Source organism: Rhynchophorus ferrugineus, unplaced genomic scaffold, assembly GCF_030347505.1.
Source record: "Rhynchophorus ferrugineus isolate W39M unplaced genomic scaffold, kcgeb_rfMv2 rfM5, whole genome shotgun sequence".
NCBI lineage: Eukaryota > Metazoa > Arthropoda > Insecta > Coleoptera > Curculionidae > Rhynchophorus > Rhynchophorus ferrugineus.
The window spans coordinates 11,795,514-11,817,570 of record NW_027472584.1 but is presented as its reverse complement, the minus strand read 5'-3'; the positions used below and the strand labels follow the sequence as shown (position 1 = coordinate 11,817,570).

The 22,057-nt window shown below is 30.0% G+C and overlaps 1 protein-coding gene across 3 annotated transcripts in view; it reads left to right on the top strand.

Annotated features, from left to right (window-relative positions):
- Positions 1-4,994: 4,994 nt before the first annotated feature.
- Positions 4,995-22,057, top strand: part of Oatp74D (Organic anion transporting polypeptide 74D) — a 130,556-nt gene continuing 113,493 nt past the window's right edge. For 2 of the 3 annotated variants that reach the window (XM_076404854.1, XM_076404849.1), the window contains exon 1: positions 4,995-5,227. The gene's annotated coding sequence lies outside the window, so the exon portion shown is untranslated. Of the gene's footprint in view, positions 5,245-22,057 lie in introns of all 3 variants that reach the window. The other variant, XM_076404853.1, reaches the window with a different exon arrangement.

Genomic DNA, 22,057 nt, shown 5'->3' with positions numbered 1-22,057 from the left:
TCAAACCGACGTTGTTATTTCGACAAGTTTCCAGAAACATCAGAATGATGGAAATAAGTTATAAAATTTGATGGAAAACATTTTAATTAATATATATCGTATATATTTTTTTCAATAAATACCTTTTCAAAGTGAAAAAATTATCAGAATACATGAAACTTGTGTGAATGTGTATGAATTACTATCAATGAACTGAATAATTGTTCAGTAAAAGAATACAAGATTGAAGAAGTTAAAAAGCTCTTAGCATGGTTAGCGTTGCCGGTTAAAAAGAACATAAACTAAATATATGTTTTCTTTTAACAACTCAAAATAATTCGCACCTTATTTATAATTCCTATAACATATTTAGGTTTGTTGTTAATTATCAATTTAAAACAAAAGAAAATATTTAGTATTTGTTGATAAATATACAACATTTATTATGATTATTTAATATTATTTTGTATAATAGATATAAGCTTATAATTCCGTTTAATATTTATTGTTAATAACTGCCAAAGTTTATCACAGAAATCATAAATTATTTCAGATTTTATAATATTTAGATAATATAATTATATTTTCTTATATAACTGTGTTGTTTCGCCATACGTCCGTTTAAAAATGATGTAACGTTATATTATTTTCGCGTTTCATAGTTAGATATTTCTACTTGATAAATTTTCTTTATTTTATTTGATTTGTAATGAATACGTTTACAACAATTAATTCCAATTAGAACAGTATTGTTTTAATTTTTTAAGTATACGTAATGTTAATATAAATGTCTGCGTTTTAAAGATTATATATTTTATTACTTATTATTATTAGTCAGTGTATGTATTTTATTAATTATTATGTTATTTATGTTATCTTATATTAAATATACTCAGTACAATGAGTATGAGAGTATGAGAGCAAAGTGATGGTATACTTCAGGCAAAGTCATCATCAAACCAATCTGGACTTACGGCATTTAATTATGGGGCAGAGCAAGCAACGATATTGTAGAAAGATTCCAGAGTAAAGCATTAAAAAACATGCTCAATAATGCCCCAAAGTATGAGCAACAAGTACATATTTTTAGGTGTCAACTCGGTGAATGGAGGTAAAACGAAATGAAACAGTGGTGTTTACATTATGTGACCGTTATTTATTGGCTATATAAAAAAATGTGAAAAATACCTTACTTCATATTCTTCTGATCTCTCTGATCTGCCATTGTTGTTGAAAAAAAGTTGTTAACAAATTAAATTTAAAAAACATATATACATATTGTTTTATAATATCAGGATCGTCTTTTCCTAAAGTTCAATATTATTTAACCCATAGGCTGTACTTTATTTGATTTGTTTACAACAAGTCAGGCGATTATAGGACAGAAACAGTATGGTTGAAGTGACTTTTATCTGTAGGCATATGCTTATATTCTCAGCATCATTAACACTACTTGTATCAATTCAGCAGCTTTATAGTTAAGGAAATTTCCAGTATACTGATAAGGAATAATAAGAACTTGTATTAAATTGCTTTAAAATATATAATTTGAACCAAATAGTAGGAACTATATTAATTTGTCATTAAAAATTATTTTGTTGTTTTTCAGGATATTCATCATTCTACTCCAAAACACGTTTTATGAACTTATTAAGAGCTTTTTCCAGAAAAAATAGATTTCAATGAAATTTATTTTTGAAATAATACTTTTTTATGTCTTACAATAATATATCTTTTCTTTTAACAATTATAATTAATCAAATTTGATAGTTATTTTCATGATTTTGTAGATAAATTGTGGAGGCACTAATTCATAATTAAAATATTTAAAAAATTTAAATAACTCCTACCATATTATTTTAATTTTGATACCATATTCTTCTGATCTCTCTGATCTGCCATTGTTGTTAAAAAAAGTGGTTAAAAAATTAAATTTCAAAAATATATATATACATATTGTTTTATAATATCACGATCCTCTTTTCCTAAAGTTCAATGTTATTTAACCCATAGGCTGTACTTTATTTTGATTTGTTTACAACAAGTCAGGCGATTATAGGACAGAAACCACAAACTTAAATGGGATTATCATTTATTTCAATCAATAATCAGGTTCAGAAGCACTTCTTTAAAATACACAAAAATTTCTTGGTTATCGACAAATGACATGTGTTATTTCAGATGGGGTATTTAAATACTGACAGGAAGATGGGACAAGTATAGTTTTGCAAAAAAAAAGAAACGAACTAGAACTTATTTATAATAATATTAAACTTATTATTATATGATAATATTGACTATTTTTTATAAATATTTATCGTAATATTTCATAATGAACTACCTTTATTTTTATAATATTTGTATACATAATTTAAAGAATTTTTGAGGTACCCACTGAAATATAACTCCAGAAAAGTATCAAATAATACTAAAACATTGTGGCCTAAAATATATGTGTATCCAAAATGTCTGGTAAAGTTATGTAAACAAGTATTTTCGAATTTTTTGTAACGGTTTTTAACGGAATTTTGTTTAAAAAGATAAGAGCGTAATACCTAACTAAAACCGCTTATGCGTATATTGGGTATAAATCAGTGACACATCGTATAGAAATATATCCATTTCGATAATCCTTCTGTATACTTCCATGGGAATTTAGAAAATACTTGCATTATAGAGTTAATGTTGCTTCGGAGATAAATATCATTAATTCATTGACTTCGATGGGACGGGCGAGTTTTTACTAAGTATTTTGGACGTGTTATTTGCTGTTTTAAGGAGTTTGGAGCTTATTCGTCAAATGGGTGTTTTTGGATGTATGGCATCACTTTCATCTAGATAAAGATGACCATGGAGTTGTTGGTAGTTGTGGTCTTGTTTGAATCGTTTTCATTTGTAATACACTCTTGAATTTACTTTTTTCTCTTTGAAATGACGACAGATTCGCATAGTTTTCTGTATTTATTCGTTCAATTCAATATTCACAAATTCCTTACCTCATTTATTAAACTCCTTCCGTATTTTCATCAACCTCAGTAGAACTCTCAATCTTATTTTATTTTTCTTCGGCGAATACCTTATATCTTTTCGGTATAGTTTAAGATTCGCTATGGCTATTTTTGCTATTACAAAAAATTGACAATTGTTTTGATGAATTATTGCGGACGTTATTTTAAGCAATTTTCTCTTCAAGGACAGTGATTTGGACTGGTCAGTGATATATTTTAAAATCTGTGATATATTAATTATAGTGAACAATGCTGGTAACACATCTTCACACATATGATAAATAATTGTGTACTTCACGAGTATTGTCTTTTATATTTCGGGATTGTATTAGTTTTGGCAATCCGGCAACTAACAAACCTGATATAGTAACTAAACTTAGATATATAATAGTTCTTACTAACTTTAGATATTATATCATTGTAATAGATAAAACATAATTGGACATTTGGTCATGAAGCCAGGTTATGCTTTATGTATTCTTAACATATTTATCATGCAGCCCTGACTTGATATGCTATAGCTTCAACATTGATTTCCATAGTGAACTAGTCTTACGTAATGCGCGTACCTTTCGATAAATATAAAGCCACTTTAGATGAATATAATAAGTAATATTGACAAATTACTTTTAATCCAATTCTTTATTTCTAATTCTCTTTTGTGTTTATAATATTAAAAGATTGTAACATAGAACTAGCCCTTGGCTTCTAGTTATCATATATATTCTTACTATGTATATATTAACTGTGAAAAAAGCCAGTTGCTATCAAAAATTAAGTATTTATTGTGAATAAATGGAACCTAATATCTGTTTAGGTATTATTGTTGTTGAACTTCATATTTGTTGTTAATCACTAATCACTACTTTTTCCCTTTTTTCAGACCGCAGATGTTACGTTCTCAATTTACATTCTTATGTCTCGAATTTTCCAATTCATATGAACAGATACTGACTATTGCAATCAAAAGGGGCAATGTGCGACGATGTAGCGTTTCCATGTACTTTCGCAGATTTGAAACATATGGTCAAATGTACTATTGAAACATCATTTAGTTCTTGATCATTATTCACAATATGTAGCGATTTTCCATAATAGCTATCTTCTGGTTGAACTTTTGTATCAAATTCTTAAGTCTTTATACATTTTCTGTCTCCTGCTTGACGACATTTATCTTTTTGGTGTTAAATTCTTAAAGTGGGGCCATTCACAATAACTCACTTTATTTAAATCAGTTTTATTATATATTTCGACTGGCAGTTGATGACCATCAAGTTTATTTGGCTTACTTATCAAGGCTTATTTGATTAAAAATTTGAGAGGACTAAATTATGTTAAACACTGATTCACAACATATAGTGATATATAATTCGTTAACTCACATTAGATAAAAGAGATACAAAAGGTAAAAGACAAAAAGAGACTTAAAATCAAAGAACTGCACTGATTTATCGGAAGATCCATCTTAAACTAAAATAATATATACATACATATATATATATATATATATATATATATATATATATATATATATATATATATATATATATATAAGATATATAAGATATATAAGATATATTATAATTGTTTTAGAATTTGAAGAAAGACAAATAAATAACAATTAATTTTATATGATATACAATATAATAATATTCATATATTTATAATAGTCTTAGAAAATTTTATATATCTTGAAATATAATATTAAGTGGGTTTAATAAATTTTATAATTGTTTATATACATATTTAAGAATATAATTTATAGAAAACAAATAAATAAATAACTTGAAATTTTGGATATTAAAATACGCGACTACAAAATAAATCCCACAAAAATATGTTACGATGATAACAGGCTCACTTTCTTGTCGGGTATGACGACGGTATTGACCAAAAAAAATATATGCAAAAAACATTTCACACATGAACTTTCAAACTTAGTGGTGGACCACTCTGTATATTTTCAAGCGAGTTAGGCAGGAAACCATGCTCACCGTCTCAGAAATTATAGTCGCTCGAATATATCGAATGAGAGTGGTAGATTCGTGAAATAGTGTTACAGTAATATTTTGCCGGGAACATCGCTTAAGGAGCCCACATCCTAAGTTAGACAGAATAATTCCTGTTCGACAGAATTATTTCTACTTTCAGTTAGTGATAAGACGAGACCAAAGAGAACAGTTCGGACCTGCAACAAACACAAATTATGTAAATTATTATTTTAACTTTCGGACGACCTGGTAAGCAATTTTTCAACGTGTTTACAATATCTCGAAACATCACAGTTCTTCAGAATTGTGCGATTAAATTTTTTAAATAGTCAATTAACTGCTTTAAATTCGCGTTGCGTGTGTATAAACAAAATGATTTTTATTTTAAACTTAAGATAACAGACGTATAGTTGTTAGAGCGCAGTGAATGAAAAAAATCTCAATATAAAGGTCAAAATTATTAGGAACCACATCATTCATAACTACGCGTTATATTAAATAATATTTTTTTAATAGGGCTATAAAAAAACACTAGGAAGCGTTTTTGATTCGTGCTCTCCGATACTAAGCCATCACACAATAAATGCGACACAAAAATTTATAAAACAGGTTGCGGATATTCCTAATCAGCTTTCAGTTTCTTAAAAATATATTACGGTAGGTCTTGATTTGAAATACGTCGATGTTTCTTTTTGTTCGGTATAAAATATGTAACTTTCATAAATCATACTTAATAAATGGTATTTTGTTTTGCGGATATTGTAACATTTATTTTGAAATTTTATATATGCTTAACATTAGAAATGCTACGTTACCAATACCAACAAATTCCATTTTAGTCAGTTGAAAAATTAATTTATTTAAATAAATTAATTTATTTATGCGATAGTCTCAAAGTTGGCAATTTCGGTTTGCGAAAATCAGTAACGAGAAAGCTTTGGTACTAAAATTGAATTTTTAATAGCCCATTTAACCTAATTCGTCAAAGAGAAAACTAACGTATCAAACTTAAATTATTGTAATACCCTTTGATATTATATATTTCGTCCTGTACTATAAGAATTATTTAATTTTATCAAAATATAGAGATGAATTAGAACTATTTGCATTTGATGAAGCTTTGGACGCAGCTATTTATAAAATAAAACATGTATTCTTTCATTGGTTAATAAAGATTTATATGTTGTTAAAAAGGTTAACGTTGTATTTTGAAATTCATTAAAATTCTCGGTAGCCATCAATTCGTAGATTTGATTATAAATCAATAAATAATGATTTATATTATTGTTTTAAAAATATATTGTAGTCTACGGCGTAGAGTTATTTTTAAATATACTTAGTACTCTTGTTTTGCTCTTTTAATAATTACATACATTTTAAATAATTTTTTATAAATATAATTATCCCATTCTAGATTTTTAATATCGAAATAATAGTTATACAATTGTTAATTCGTGGCTTATTGTAATTTGCTATATGACTTGCCACTTTCCATTTTATTCCAACTTCCATTTCCATTTCAGCTTTTACTCTCTCGATGATACGGCATACTTTTGCTTATTCTTTATTCTACGAACAAGTTTTGTTTTGTTCATAACAAGTATGATGTATGAACCGTTTTGTTTTTATTTACTAAAATATAAACCAATTTTGTTTAAAGATTAATTATTTTTTATTAATAACAGTTAATAAATAAGGCTTCTTCTAAAATGTTGCAGTAATGTTATTAATCAAACGTATTTTTCTTGATCTTTATAATAATATTGAATAAGTATAATGAATATAATAAACATATTTGGTAAATATACCGCATATCAGCAGTCACTGTTAAATCTGCTAATAAATAGGTAAATAAAGCAAATAGCTTCAAATTAATAAAACGAACCTAATATGTCCTGATTTCATTATTCTGTAACATTAGTTTGTTATATTTGCAAAAGTTTAAACAATTTTAGATAGAAAGAGTTGAATTTAGTTTCAATTTTATGCGATCATAGCTAGTGTCAGTTGAAATATGTTATATCGTAACTTTTAAAGCTATTCTGTTTTTTTTAAATTTCGTTTAGGAAAATGATATCATATTGTTTTTTGTTTTTAAAACATTAATTTCTTCAAAAAAAGATAATTAACGGAAATAGTTCAGGTAAATTAGAAAATATAACATAAATCAATCGTATTTTATAATTATTATATCGCTACTAGGCCAGCTTGGTGGCACAGTGGTAAAGGTAACAGGTCGGTCCACCTACTGTTGCGATAGTCGCGGGTTCGAATCCTGCTGGGGCATGGTCGTAAATTTATGCTTCTGATTATTTAATATTTGTGATTATCCTAGGCAAGAGTGCAAAATCCGACAAAGAAAATGATCTCACGCCAGTAACCAGGCTGGGTAAGACCAGATGTCTTCTGGGATGATTTCTAAGTTGGTTACTCGCCAGTTTGTAAGTTTAATGCCGAGGACCGTGGTTCGGAATCCATATTAAACTGTAAGTCCAGTCCAGATAAACCCTTAGTTGGTAAATGGAGACTTTAAAATATATATAAAAAAAGTATATTGTTACTAGTCGTTGCCAAATAATCTACAACTATCTAGGTCTATATCTATATAATTTCTGTAATAGTAGTTTAAATATTAATTTAACATTACCATCTGTTTATTATTAGTTACTGCACTACCCAAGATGAACTTGCAAAAAAGTTTGATTCTCTTGAATCTGTCTTCTTCTCAAGTTTTACTTAGTAGTTGCAGTATTTTGGTACATGAAAATGGGACCTTTCTTGTCTCTGCAATTCTCTTTTTTTTTCCTGAATTATTGTCGGTGCCTGAAGATCATTCCTATGTTACCTAAATACGATAATTCTGAGGTATTTGTCCTGAAAAACAAATTTTATTTATATTACTTATTGCGGAACATCAATGTATCTAAATTCGTAGGACCTTATAGGTTTTAGAGCTTGTTTACACAATAGCAACTTATTATGTATAGATAATTGAGATAATATTTCAATTAGAGCTATATTCTTATCAGAAAATTGAAATGCAGTTTTAAATTTGCCTTTCATAAAAGAAATTCTGAATAAATCTTGATGAGATTGCTTATAAACAACATTTTTTCATTTCATTTGTATCTATTAAAATTTCAGACACAGTCGGAAGATGGTTTGTATTAATGCCATCCCTTAAGAGATGAGCAATGTTGAAGCGTTGAAAAGCTACTATTTAATCATTAATAAAGGCTCAATAATTAGAAATGCCTTTGACAATGCTTTGTTTCTTCAAAACTCTATATTTTTGTTTTCTTTCTTTTATATTGTGCGCTCTCTGAATTTGTTTCGTATAAAGCTTATTGCTGTTGTCCAGTTAAAATAATATCAGACGTATCTGCTGCAATAGTTTAGTTTATTGTTCGAACATACCGAGGATTGACTGGATTGAGGAATATGATTATTGACCTGATCAGAAATTGTTCTAATTGATATTCTCTCCACCACGTGTTTTCAGAGTATATGCATAGGAGGTCGCTTTAATTACAAAGTACTTGGTGAACTTTTAAATCTATGTCTTTATGTTTTTTTATATTCTGTGTTTATGATGGGATGAGCTACATATCTCTTTTTGATAATGTTTTTCGTTCTCCAGATATTTTACATTAACGAGACAACTGAACTAATGTATTAGATCAATGTTTTTTTGCTGATAAAGCTACTGGAACCTAGTCTAAATCGCTTAATAGTAGTCAAAAAAAAATAACGCATTGCTGTTGCATTTGGATTTTCAATAAAATTGCTATTATCTCTACTGTGAAATGTAGCCATTAACTAGATTACATTTGCCGACGAGAGAGTTATGTAAAAGATGTATCTCTGTCTAAGACTGTAGAAGAAGTACAAGTAGCAGTCAACAAGATCTACAAATGAACTAGAAACTGGAAAATACAGCTTAATAGTTCCAAATCTGTCCATGTTAATTTTGCGTTGCGGCGAAATGACAAAAAACGAATTATATCACTTGACGGATGTCCGATTCCTGAAGCAGAATCAGCAAAATACCTCGGAATATATTTCCATGGTAGGTTAAACTGGAAACATCCTGTTAGACAAAAACCAGAGCGAATTAGAGTCAAAATCAAGTAACTGTACTGGTTGGTCGCAAGACACTCTCAACTTGACCTAAAAGCAAAGATTGGTTTATCAGTCAATTATAATGCCGATTTGGACCTATGGGGTGCAAATACGGGGATTCACTAAAACACCAAACCAACTAGTAATCCAACGCACCGAAACCAAAGTTCTACGATTAATTACCAATGCTCATCGCTACGTAACCAACAAAAAACTGCACGATGACCTCAAAATCAAATAGATACATAAAGGGATCCAAGATTTCGCCTTAAAACATAAAATAAGGTCGCTAAATCACAGCAACGTGGAAGCAATACAGCTAGTGGACAACACGCAGGAAATCTACTGTTTCTAGTACTGGTTTGTCGGAAAACACTTTCAACATTATCTAAGATCAAATCGATTGTGTTATCAATCAGTTATCAAACTTACTACTCATCCAACGCTGTAAAACAAAGTTTTTCGATTAATTACCAATGCTCATCGCGACGTAACCAAGGAAGAACTAGACGATGACCTAGAAAACAAATGGATCTACGAAATTATCCCGAATATCCCTTTAGAACATGAAATACGCTTACTAAATCATAACAATGTGGAAAGCGCATGTACAACGTGTATTTGAATGAATTGGCATGAGATTGCTGACATAACATGACGCAGGAAAGCAAAAGATTCAAGGGAACCAAACCACATGAACTTGTTTAATCTATAAATGTATTCTTAACTTTAGCTTAAATAGATTAGTTTTATTTTAATTTGGAAAATACATACTGATATATTAATTCCGTATTCGCCGTAGCTTGCGTATTAATGCAAGTACAACAGAACAGTATTAATAAATTAATTTGTATATTAAGATTATACTAAGCATATCTAACATAATCTGTTGTAGTTAATTATGGTTAAAAATAAACCAAAAAAATTGTTCACTTCACATAACTGTTAAGTATTACGAAGGTGTATTAACCAAACCGATTAAAATTTACTAAAATACATAAAAATAAATTAACTGTTTAAATTGTTTGTGTCGTTTTCTCTATCATCATCAATGGATGTAAGCAAAATGAGCTTTAAATCGTTTGCAAATGACGTAGTGCGGTAGTGATAGTTTAAAGAACGATAAATCTTTCAACGTGAATAGAGAGAAAGAGAGAGAAAGAAAAAGTAACGTTGGGAACTATCGACTGAAAACAGTCGAAACAGTCGATAGTCAAAAAAATAGCGACTGAAAATAGTAATTACTATTTTCAGTCAAATGCACGGTTCGACTGTTTTTTTCATTCGTGATGTCAGAAGAAGATGTACGAATTCTTGTCTGTATAAAATGTGAGATATGAAAGGACAGAGATAAATGCTTGGATCAGTTAATTTTAAATGTCTTTATATTCTCCAAAAGGAATGGAATAATAACACCACAAATGTTTCATCGTGTTTTAATATATTAATTGCTATTTTTAAATAACATAGCATAATAAATATAAATAGTACAATATAATTTAAATAAAACCTAAGAAGTAATGATTTTCAATAACCATAACTACTAAATAAAATGTAAACGTACACCAAATCATTGAAAAATCTAATCCATGATGAACCTAAAAATGATCGTACAATAACTACCAGACCCTTTTTAAATAAAAGTTTTATTTATTTTTGAACAGAAATATTTTTAAATTACTGTTAATATTATTATGTTCAACTTTTCTCCCTTGAGGCGGTTTCTTCGATCGTTAATTATTTGCCCAGATTTTGAAAAACTCGGTCCCAGGGGACAGATTTGCGGATATAGATAGATAGAGGAATATTTTACGTGTAATTGATATAATTCAGGTAGTTTCATTTTATGGGTTTGCTAAAAATCCAATGGGTTTCCTAAACGCCCAATAAAATGGAATTTCCAAATACTGCTAAATCTGTAAAGTTGCTGCAGTACTTGGAGTAACTTCTTTCATTCTAGCCAATTTTTATCAAAATATCTCCAGATGTCATTACATCCTTGGTCAGTAGTTTTGTCTTGAATTTCAAATTGTGGAACTATATTTGTATTTTTTGAAGTTAGAATGGAAGATACCTCTTTTGTGATAACTTATTGTATCGCCTCAGCATTATTTGCAATACCAAATCCTGCTTTTTTTAATCTAGGATTTAAAAAAATGTGGATTTCCCGCATTTCGTATTCATTTCTAAAATTTCCAGTCTTTTATTGAGGACATCTAATAGACAACTTTGTCATTTTTTCCCCACTCACTTGTTAAAATCCTGGATTTGATGGAATGTTGCAGTCCTGTTATTAACCATATAATTAAAGACATCGTTAGGATATCTTTCGTCAGTTAACTTGGTGGTCATTATTTAAATGGGCTTTAAAAGTTGAACACATTCTGTTAAGATAGTCCATTCGTTAAAACTGTGGTGCTCTTCTTAATAGCCAACAAAATAAATTGTTGAATATTAAAGTAGAGTTTTCTTATCAGAAAATGTATTTATTACAAATATTTAATATACTTTATTCACGTCTTTATCGTTAATATTTTTAAAAGAAATTTAACAATTGCTACTATAAAGATCTCTTCAAATCTTTTGGATCTATGCAATTTCTGAAACCATTGGAACCTAATTTTAGTTTTCAAGATTGTGGAAAAAAGTTTCGACAAACAAGAGGCTTGGACAAAAATCGTGAAACTTTATCAAAAAAGTATTACCTATTATACCAGTCCAAAGTATTACCTGTTATGCCAGTCAAAAGTATCTTACTATTTATCATTTACAATTTAATTTTTTTGCCCTCGAAAACTAGCATTCCAAAATGCTGCTATATTAATTTACAATATATAGTTATTCACAAGCAAACTACGAAAAAAAACATAAAACCACATAAATTACATATAAATCTATATAAGCATAAATTCGGCGCATTACTTTCAAGGTCGCGGCTAGGACGGAAGGCCAGAATGTTAAAAATCAGTCGAATAAACTAGTAGTATCGAAAATAGTAACTAAAAGTAAACGACTGAAACAGTCGATAGTAAATAGTAATTAAATCAGTCAGACGGAAAATAGAGACTGAAAACAGTTACTAGTAAAAAGAGTCGAACCAAAAATAGCGACTGAAATAGTCGATAGTAAAAATTATTGAACAGCCGATAGTTGATTTCAGTCGATTGTTCCCAACACTAAGAAAAAGTTAATAAGAACGAATTCTTACACTTTTACTTCGCGAAACAACAGTAAAAATAATGTACGTCATCATTAAATGTACATCACCTTATTTGATTTCTGCTTATCTTAGATCACTTAATATGCAAATAAAAAAAAATTTAAAAAAGGGGAATAGATTAGGTCGAATAATCTGGTCAGGGAAGACGTATGCCTACCGCATGCTGTTATAAAGTAAGATAGATAATAATTAAATTCAACAGGCGTGAGTGGGTAACAAAAGTTCGACGAGAATCTTTCATGTATGTTTTAAGCCGACGAGTTGAATACCAAATTTTTGCACGTTACAAGGAAAGACGGGAGAAAGTCTATGGGCGCTTTCGAGGTGAGTCCGAAAATAAGAACGTGGCCATTGCAAATTTTTTTTCATCGTTAAAGGGATTAGTCCAGTCGATAGAGACAAAAAAATTGGTCATACATCTGTAAAAGGTCAAGGAATATTTTTATTTGGCATAGCAGTTAAGGATGACATATCAATTAATGATCGAAAATATCGACCTTGAACCTTAACGTTATCGAACGCCATATCGAAAATTGTTTCTAAAATAGTAGTAGGGTTGTGGATTAAATTTAAAGGGCTAAACATTTCATTCTTTTGGCTTTACTTTATATCGCATGATTTTTACAATTTATTGGATAATATTGATAGTGATATAAGATTTTTTCTTATGTTCCATGTACATGTACAAGCAAGGCGAGTACAGGATTAATACATCAATATGTATGTTATTTACCAAAATAAAATAAAACTAGTGTACTTAAGCTAAGTTACACTTATACAATAAACAAGTTCATGTTGTTTTGTTAGCTTCAATCTTCTTATTTCCTGCGTGTTGTCTTGTATTGCTGTATTGCTTTCACGTTGCTGTGATTTAGCGACCTTATTTCATGTTTTATGGCGAAATCTTGGATCACTTCGTATATCCATTTGATTTCGAGGTCATCGTGCAGCTCGTCGTTAGCATTGGTAATTAATCAAAGAACTTTGTTTTACAGCGTTGGATGAGTAGTAAGTTTGATAAATGATTGATAACACAATCGATTTGATCTTAGACAATGTTGAAAGTGTTTTCCGACAAACCAGTACTAGCAACAGTAGATTTCCTGCGTGTTGTCCACTAGCTGTATTGCTTCCACGTTGCTGTGATTTAGCGACCTTATTTTATGTTTTAAGGCGAAATTTTGGATCACTTTGTGTATCTATTTAATTTTGAGGTCATCGTGCAGTTTTTTGTTGGTTACGTAGCGATAAGCATTGCTAAATAGTCGTAGAACTTTGATTTGGGTCCGTTGGATTACTAGTTGGTTTGATGTTTTAGTGGAACCCCATATTTGCACCCCATAGGTCCAAATAGGCTTTATGATTGATTGATAAACCAATCTCTTTGATTTTAGGTCAAGTTGAGAGTATCTTCCGACTAACCAGTACAGTTTCTTGACTTCGAGTGTAACCTGCTCTGCTTTTTGTCTAACATGAGGTTTCCAGTTTAATCTATCATGTATATTCCGAGGTATTTAGTTGATTCTGCTCGAGGAATCGGGCATCCGTCAGGTGATATAATTAGGTTTTAATAATATCGCCACAACGCAAAATTAACATGAACAGGTTTGGAGCTATTAAACTTTAGTTTCTAATCTCTGGTTTATTTGTAGATCTTGTTGACTGCTCGTTGTATTTTTTCTACAGCCTTAGACAGAGATACATCTTTTGCCTTGGTAACTCTTTTGTTGTTAGGATATCAGCAATATAGAGCAGATATTGGAGTGGTCGCAAGACATTACCTTGTAGTTTTCCATTTAGCATTATTGAGTTATTCAGCACATACTGACGATAATCATGGAACGCTTAAGAGTTTATTTCCCACAGGCATTAGTTTTGTTGTTGAATATTAAATAATCTGTTGCCAAAGCGCATCAAACACTTTCAGAAACGCTTATACGGTGAACGAAAGTTCACTTAAAACTCTCAAAAAAAACTTCAGGCAGCTTGGAAATCGAGGGGTTAAATGTTTCCAGGCGTTTATTAAATGCACAGAGAATAATATAAAAACTGTTCAACATCGTGGTGTTATTGCTTACCAGGCCAAAAAGAAAAGTTTTTGAGGCCTATTGTGTCTGGCGATGAAAAGTTGTGAACGAAAATCATGAGTTAGACTAGGAAGTCTTGCTGTACCTTTGGTGGGTTCAGCAAGGTGTAAAGGTACATGTAATAACTTAACATAACGATAGCTCTCTTGAGTATTTGTACTTTAAAATAATCTACATAGTTAATGTATCTAGAAACTGGTTATCATGACTTCTGTCGTAATCTAAGGACTGAACAACAAATTTCAATCTAAATCTCCGCTAAACATTTACAAATTACCTTTTCTACATACATTACAAATTCTAATACCATTAAAAATAATTGTTTACTATAGTTTTATTAAAAATAAAGTTCGGTTGATAATTCTTGTACAAATAGTCATACAGCTACCAAAATGTTAAACATGTTCACAGAGCAGTAGATGTTCTAATTTATGGAAAAATTGATAAAGATTAATACATACCGAAATCAGTAAAGATGATATTGTGAAAAATAACATAAGTGTTGTAACTATATTGAACACCACGGTATAGCCATTGGCTTTTGTAACATAACATTAATATCACAACAAATTTTTTATGATTACACCTCAAAAATCGAAAAATGTTGAGAGTGGCTGTAGGAATATTATATTTAATAAGCTATAACGATTGTTTTATATAATATTTATGTTTCAATACTTACAATATATAGCTCCTGAACTCGTACTTGTTTGTACATACATGTTTATAAAATCTTAAATTGAGTTAATATGATAGTGTAATTGTATCACGTCAATAGCAGAATGAGTGAAAAGTACTTAACAGCTTATAGTATGTAATTGAAAAACCACCATCTAATGAATTACAAATGTAAAAAATGGAGAAAGCTGCAGCAATTTGAACGCAATTTAAGTGAGTTCACAGCATTTTGATCAACATGAAATAGATAACAAGTAAAAAGTTGACTTCGAGAGAAAAATCTCACTATCTGCTTTTAAATTAAGAAAACCTAATCTTACAGTTTGTAATGGATACTATCGTTATTAATGTATAAAATAAAATTAGTAATTCGGAAAAAAAACACTTAATTTATATTTAGATCTAATATAATTAACGTTGAATAAGGTATAATTTTTGAGATAAACTAAATAGATACTTTTCAGTTAATGATGAAAACTAAATGATTTATAGCAAACTAAAACCATTTAAATATAATACTATTGTTCAAACCTTTCAGACCAAAGTGTACGATATTTATTACATAAAACAGACATACTTATGTATACATTTACCATCACTTTAACTGTATTTTATTAGGCTTTATTGCATAATTATTAACAGTAGCCTCGCTCGAGATTTTCGCAGTAATCGGCTATGACGTGAAAATTCCTTACACATTGATATCGTTACTCCTAAGCTTTTGTACCGGTTAATTTTTCTAATATTATATATCTTTTATTTATTTTTATTTAAAAGTTATATATATTCATTGAGATAATTACACCTTGATTAGTTCACATAGTGGTTTGACACGTTTTTTCTTGTTCTTGTAGATTTATTGATGACAATTGATTAAATATTTTTTTAATCGTGAAGTGAATGGTTGCAATAATGTTTGTGTTTAAAAAATGACAATAATATAAAAATTACTTTATAATACGAAATATTATTCAGTGAGTGATATATGATATATATTAATATTATATAAAGTAATGAAAATAGTGAGTGAATATAATTATGATAAATGAAACAAGTTTCTGATTATTATTATAACTTAACGTTTTATTATGATGATATTTTAGTAGTTCGTGATACCCTCAACTTTGTACATTTTTGAGACACCCTGGTTTGAGAATTGATTTTTGAACCACTACGATTGTTGGTATGAAAATGATTTTAATGTTTTGCGAAGTATTTTCCATGATGTTAAATACACCCTGTTTAAGGTACCAACCAACAGGGTTTTGGAATGCATCAACGGCTTCTTCAGTCATCGAAGAACGTTGGCCACACAATGTTAAATAAAAAATGAAAAAATAAAAAAATTATTTGGTGTCAAATCAGGACTGTACGGGGGTTAACCCATTAATTCGACCTTTTAGCTAATGAAATAGGTTCTTGTTTCAGCTGATTTGTGAGTTTGCATTGTCATGATGAAAAATAATTCTTCTTTGCCGGTTCTTTTATTCGTCTTTAACAAAGAATTTCTGGTAAACCAATGGTTGTGTATCATTTAGAATTCACCGTTCTACGTTGCTCCAACAGCACGATTACCACATGTCCAGTTATTCCTCAGAAACAGGCATCATTTTATTTGAAGCACACGAATCACTTTGTTGAACTTCTCTCGTCTTGAAAGACCTATAACATACTGTAAATTGTTGTTTTGTTGTACTTGCCAAAACATAGAATGTAAATAGTCGTGCGTATAATTAAGGCATAAGTTTACATTATGTGGTACGATAGTAAAATAATTATGATGGGGAACATATTTTGTCTTGGAAATAAAAGTAAAGTATTTATAAGTATATAAAAATATTTATAAGTATAGTAAAGTATATATATATATATATATATATATATATATATATATATATATATATATATATATATATATATATATATATATAGCTTTTATTTTACTATCCTACCACATAATGTAAACTTATGCCTTAATGTTTTTATTTTTTACTAGTATTAGCAATATTGAGATAAAGTTATAAGATAAGTTAAAATATATATTGTGTTAGTATTAAGTAAAATTATGAAATCATCAAGCATTTTACAAAACCAGAGAATCTATTTCTATTACTATCTAAAGAGTGATAACATTTGCTGAATGGATGACTATTTTTTTATTTAGTACATTAAGTTATCAAAAATTTGTCTCGTGTCAAAATCCACACGAATCATATCGATAAATTCGTCCCTTTCTCTGTCTTGTATTAAACATAAATAAAAACGCCACATGGGATACTTTATTATATGTCGAATGAATGAGTGAAGAATTTGACAAAGTTATATAACGATCCATGGTAAAACTATTGTGCTACTCAATTCTCAGAAGGCTTTCGAATTCCACTGACCTTTCTTAAAATTACTTCCTTAAGAGGTAAGAAACCCTTCTAGTTTATTTCAAAAGTTTCTATTTTATATAAGCACAAAAAAATACTGCATAAGATAAAGTCACTAATTATAGTTCTGCATACAACATATTATGTAATATTAATTCAAAATTAATATATATTTTAAGAACATTTCTAAATAATATATGGGGAATATAAAAAAATTCACACAATAATTAAAAGCTAAATATACAAATTAAATAATTCAAATATTATTTATAGACCAGTTGTCATCGAGGGGAATTGAAACTGATTTATTTTCGGATGATTGAGACGTAGATTGATTTCCTTGCATTTAGTTAACAAGGCTTTCAATTTGATCAGAATCTTCTTAACCTTTGTACGAATATGATTTGAATATTTCTACGATAAAATGGTTTAATTTTTTGAAAATACATTTTTGCTTTTTAAATGTTGAAAAATTATTTATTAAATTATTCATATGTTATATATTTATCTTTATATAATACAGTTATTAAATATCATTCATTGAGTTTCTTATGAAGTAATTTGGAAATAAAGTACTAGGACTGTAAATTAATATTGAGATATTGTAAATAATAACAAAAATTATTAAAATAGATTTTAGACGACTAGGTAATAAAAATTATCCAATTTAAAACTAGCCGACTTGGTGGCGCAGTGGTAAAAGCAATAGGACGGTCCTCTTACTGTTGCGATAGCCGCGGGTTCGAATCCTGCTGGGACATGGTCATAAATTTATTTTTGTGATTGTTTAAAATTTATGATTGACCTAGGCAAAAGTGTAAAATCCGACAAGGAAAATGATCCCAGTCACGCCAGTAACCAGGCTGGGTAAGACCGGATATCTTCTGGGATGATTTCTAAAGTTGGTCACTCGTCAGTCGGTAGGCTTAATGCTGAGGACCGTGGTTCGGAGCCCACGTTAAACTGTAGGTCCAGTCCAGATAATGATACTTGGTAAAAGGATCTTGTGTATCAGGGAATAGTCCGTTCCATGTTTTTATATGCTGGGCAAGTTTTATAAGATAAAAGAACTGCAAGTGGTTTAAAATAGTATGTTGTGGTTGATCTTGAATGACCTATGGAATGTCAGGAATAACCAAATGGGTCGATAAACAGGGGTGCTATTAATCTGTCAGGATTTCACTAACAAAATTACCGAAATGTTTATAAAAAGAACTTGGCAACAATAATAATTTAACTCATCGTAATGTCATTGCTATACAATTTGCAACAGTATACCGATTGGCAATAAAGAAAGGTCCTCATGCTTTTTGCCAAATTATCCTGAGTAGAATTAGACAACCAAACCGAATTTACTTATTACAGATTATAAACTGAAGTAAATCCGAAAATGTAATCGATGAGTCAAACATTGTATATAGTTGTTTTAGAAGTAAAAATTCGATTAATTGATTTGCCAACATGATCACGTCTGGTCACATCTTGCAAGATCCTTGAAAATATAATTAGAAATACTTATCAAAATGGAAACCTTACCCCAACTGTCGTATTTAGCAGACATTTCCGATCCTTCCGACCACCATTTTCTAAACTAGTTTTCACGAAGAAGCTATTGATAAGGTATGTCTTTATATCAAGCAAAGCTATGCTAGTATGCTTTACTTTCAATATGCCATTTTGAGGAAAAATTAAAAAAAATTCTGAATAGTCGAATGTCTTTCTTTTAATATTTCTCTATAGAGTTCAATAAAACGTGCTACTAAACTTTCAATCAACGAATAGTATGTGAGCATTAGTTTTTGAAATATTTATTTCGATAAAAAGTCATATGTGATATTAGAATGAAGCCACTAGATGCAGATTCTACTATTTCCACTTTAAGAATGTCAGTCATTTAGATAACAGGTCAATTGAAATTGAAATGAATGAAATAGCAGACACTCTAAAGATATCAACTGAACGTGTACATGATATCATTCACGAATATTTGGGTAAGAGAAAGCTCTGTGCAAAGTGGGTGCCGCGCGAGCTCACTTTTGACCAAAAAACAACGACGATTGGATGATTCGGAGCAGTGTTTGAAATTGATTAAGCGTAATAAACCCGAGTTTTTGCATCGATATGTGACAATGTATGAAACATGGCTCCATCATTTCACTCCGAAGTCCAATCGATAGTCATCCGAGTGGAATGCACACGATGAACCCGCTCCAAAGTGTGTAAAAACGCAACAGTCGGCTGGCACGTTTATGGCGTTTGTATTTTGGGATACCCTTGGAATAATTGTCATTGACTACCTTGAAAAAGGAAGAACCATCAACAGCGACTATTACATAGGCTTAATGGCCCGTTTGAAGGACTAAATCGCCGAAAAACGGCCGCATTTGAAGAAATAGAAAGTGATGCCTCACCAAGACAATGCACCGTGTCACAAGTCAGTGAAAACGATGAAAAAAATCCATAAATTGGGCTTCGAATTGCTTCCTCATCCACCGTATTCTCCAGATCTGGCCCCCAGCTACTATTTCCTGTTCTCAGATCTCAAAAGAATACTCACTTGGAGGTCGAATCGTCGAATGAAGAGCTGATCGTCGAAACTGACGCCTATTTTGAAGCAAAGGACGAATGGTATCGAAAAGCTGGAGGGTCGCTATAATCAGTGTATCACCCTTGAAGGGAATTATGTTGAATACAAAAAACTAATTTTGTCAAAAAAATGTGTTTTACTATGGTGAAGTCTGTAAAGCACCAGACTAGATGAATCTCCTAGTCCAAAAAAAAAACACCACCTTTGATTTCAAGTGACCGGTTCTGTAAGTATGAATGTATTAGGTTTACAAGATTACTGGAAATTCCAAGCTTTAATGTTAGACTATGATGCCAAAGTTTATCGATGGCCGTTAGTGAGGTTTAAGAATACTGTCCCCATGAGGTTCTTGTCATGAAAATGTATAGTTTACTCCCTCTGCTAATCTCGCAGCTTGATGGATGGGTTAGTGTTCGACTGGAAATCCAAACTGCTCATCCTAGATGATTCTTTAATTTTCACAGCTTTAATGAGAGAGTAGAGAATTACTCAACGATTTTGACTATGAGCTTAGAAGGCTTATTGGATGGTAGTTAGAGGGTGCTGATTTGTCTCCTTTTTTTCGGAATAACAGCAATATAGGCGTGTTTGCAATCTGATGATGGAATTGATGTTTGTTAGCTCAGTAAGATATTTCTGAAGAATATTTTGAAGTTGTTATATATTTTCGGCTTTTCATCGATGTTTCTAAAGTATTGCTGCGATAATTTTCGGAATGGCAAGGCGCTCACTAAGAATTTTAAGCTGTAAAATGGCACATACATTGATTACTTAATTACGATTAAAATTTTATCGTATTAACGAATGTAAGATTTTGTGTATACCACCATCTTGTTTGTTTTGTTTTTTCTATATTATGTATTTAATACCTTTTTATCTATTGTATCATTCGTTCAATTGTTACACTCTGTACTCTGTTTGTTTATATATCTGTGAATATTGAGAAAAGCAATATTAATAAAAAATATAAATATTAATATAAAATAAGTTAATGTTCCACGTCGATGAATAACACATCTGTATTGTGGCGACTATAAAAAATGATGGCTATAAATTATAAATTTATTGATACGCTAAAGTCGAGCATCGGACAAAAGAAGGTCTTTATGATGATTATAAACGCAAAAAATATGTTTGTGATCTGAGCAACACTTCTGTTTCCTATACAGGTAAATTAGGAAAACAGCGTTTTCCCGCTATGTATTTTAAATATTACCCCAGAGAAATAGAAAAAAATAATATTTTATATATTTATTGATTAAAAAAATCTTCAAAATTAATTCACTCACAATGTTTAACAGTTTTAAACACCATCGTATATATTTACATATAAATTAAGATAATAATAATCATAGCTACATGTATATATGTGCGAATAAAAGTGTCTATACGTACTTACCTATTTTTTTTCTCATACGTGACTGTTATTTTAATGTGACCTTTTACATAACTGCCTCTAATAGGGTAATATAAAAAAACTAAGAGGACATATTCGTGTATCATTCGAATCAATCGATTTTCCTTTGTTCTCTTGCCTCCCGTTAATATATTAAATATATTCTGAAAATACCTGCCGGGCTAACACCAGGTACGGTGTATTTATCATGAAATAGGTCATATTTTTCCATTTATCAATTCTCCGTCCCTTCCATTCGACAGACTCGGTCAATTTATCCAGTTGCGGACGGTATACATCTGCGTATAATCACGTACGCGCTCTATGATCTGTTATGTTTAACATTTCTATTAACATTTTCTTCATAGTACGGTGAGATTCAATCCATAAATGAATATGGCTATGTTTGATAAGAAGCCAAGTGTTTTCAGATGTTACGTGGACAGTTAGAGTTAAAATATTCAACATCCTAAGTAGTTTTGTGGTATTGTATTAACACTAATATTTATGTTTATTATTTCAACAGAGAGGAAATGTTCCGTTGAACATTGGTTGACTTTTATGGGTTTACCACAACGCACCAACATAAAGGTGTTCTTAAGCTTAATTTTAGT